This window comes from Pteropus medius, unplaced genomic scaffold (assembly GCF_902729225.1).
Source record: "Pteropus medius unplaced genomic scaffold, Ma_sr-lr_union100, whole genome shotgun sequence".
Classification (NCBI taxonomy): domain Eukaryota; kingdom Metazoa; phylum Chordata; class Mammalia; order Chiroptera; family Pteropodidae; genus Pteropus; species Pteropus medius.
In genome coordinates, this window is record NW_024344241.1 from 3287725 (window position 1) to 3289888 (window position 2164).

The 2164-nt window shown below is 39.1% G+C and overlaps 1 pseudogene; it reads right to left on the reverse strand.

Annotated features, from left to right (window-relative positions):
* Nucleotides 1–615: 615 nt before the first annotated feature.
* On the reverse strand, nt 616–734 carry LOC120607750 (uncharacterized; annotated as a pseudogene).
* Between the last annotated feature and the right edge of the window lie 1430 nt (nt 735–2164).

Consider the following 2164-nt stretch of genomic DNA (forward strand, 5'->3'; position numbering starts at 1 on the left):
TGACGTAGAGTGAGGTTAAACCATTTGCTTCAGTCAGCACCAGCACTAAATCCCAGAAGCCTGACCTGGTGTGCTGACTCTGACCAGCCTTGCAGTGTTGCCCTCCTGGAAGTTCTTACTGGTCAATTGTAAACTGACACTCAAGGGTGTCTTTGTGCCAAAGATATAAACAAAGGAAGGCACAGATTGTCTTTTTTTTAACCTTCAAAATAAGCCAATAGAAGAAGAAGAAGAAAAAGATTTAGATGAAATAGTAATAGTTCAATAGCTCAACTTTAGAAAGGTATTAAGTTGTATGTGTTTTTCTTTCTTTAAATCTTGCTTCAAATGGCTTGCAATTTCTCCCCTTTAACAGACTTTGAGCATTTTTATTGTTTACGCTAAAATTTATAATACTTGTAGTTGTTACGTGATGGGCCCATTTGCCCTCTTTCCTTTGTCAGAATATCTTGCTATGCTGACCTGCACAACCTCATATGTGCCCATACTTCTAATGACAAAGATAGTGCTAGGGATAGAACCACCTGAAAGCATCAGACGACAGCCAACATCACTGCTTTGCTCGTTGTTTTCGGTCTGGCCCCCCTCTTGGGCTGTTCTCTTCTCCTTTTTTAATGCCTACAGCACCCAGTATTCCTTGGTGGTCTCCCATCCAAGTACTAACCAGACCCAACCCTGCTTAGCTTCCAAGATCAGACGAGATCGGGCACGTTCAGGGTGGCATGACTGTAGACTGTTCTCTTCTTAATTCTTTATACCATATCCTGAATGAGCAGCATCTTCATTCCTTGCTCCTGTGCTTGGTGGTCTGAAGTACTAAAGTAACTGTTCTTCAGACAGCCCCTGTGATGTTCAGAGGTGAGGAAGAAGGGAAATGACCTTGGTTATGGTGAGAGTATTTCAAGGCAAGTAGGAATGAAATCTCCTGTAAAATTGTGCTCGGCATCATGTATCTTAAACTTCACCAGAATGAAGTTATTTAAGCAGTTTTGTTTCAGCCGCCAGGATAAAACATCTATGTCTCATTGTTTATTAGTCACATGTCATATACGACGAGAGACGATACAGGTTTGTTTTTTGTTTAATGATGAAAGAAAAGAGTAAAAGAGAAGGTGGTTGGAGAGACAGGACTAGAAACTTCAAATAGAATTTTCCATTCCTAACATAAGGGAAATCTTTCTAGACCTAAACTTTTTAAAAGAGGGTGATGTGACTTTCCTTCATTATCAGAAATAATATTATTAGTTATGTCTGTTAGAACAAAATCACACAATTTTAATGTGCCTCAGAATCATTGAGCTGACATTTCCCCCCTGAATTTTATTTTTAAAGTCAGAATTTGCTTCCAGCACCTAAAACGCTGGAATACGAATAATGAGGTTGTGTAAATGACAATACATTTCTTACAGGATGAATTTCTCGCCAGCTCCCTTTTGAATAGTTAGGATGTTTGTTTAGTTGAGTTTTTCTGAGCCACTGTAAAGTCAGTCTCTGGCAAACTTGCAGTCATTTCTGGAGGAGGAGAATATAAGGCTTATGTGAAATCAGTTTGTTGGTAACCAGTAACATATAAGATATGACGCAAAAGATAGTAGAGACCCACGAGGCTAGAAGGGGCAGAGGTGCGGTGAAATTACTGACAAGAGATACTACAGTCCTTTATTTAAAAAGCATCTGAAAAATTTGTCTATTCATCATTTATCTAGCATCTGCTGTCTGGAGCACTGATTCTAAATGCCCAACCTGTTAGGAGCTTGGAGCACCCTGCTGCTATTTGCTTGATAATATAATTCCTTTCTTCCTCTCTACTTAAAAAAGAAAAATCATGCATACATTAAAATTGAATGAAAGTGAATTTAAATTTGCATAGTTTTAAAATACATTTTTTAAAACTATAAAATTAAAAAAAGTTTCCCCTTGAAATAATTATAGTCCTCTCCAGGGAGTCATGAAACCATAACTTGTCTACAGCAGCATACATTTAGACTTTCATAATTACCTGGTGAGTCAGCACTGGCTGACTTCCCAGGAGTCGGTTCTCACCATGGGGAATAATTTTCCATTCCTGAGGGAGTACCCCAGGAGACACTTCTGATTCCTCAGGTCAGAGAAGTGATCTACACTGCCGCCTCCCTCACAGCCTTTTGCCTATTTCCTACTGCGT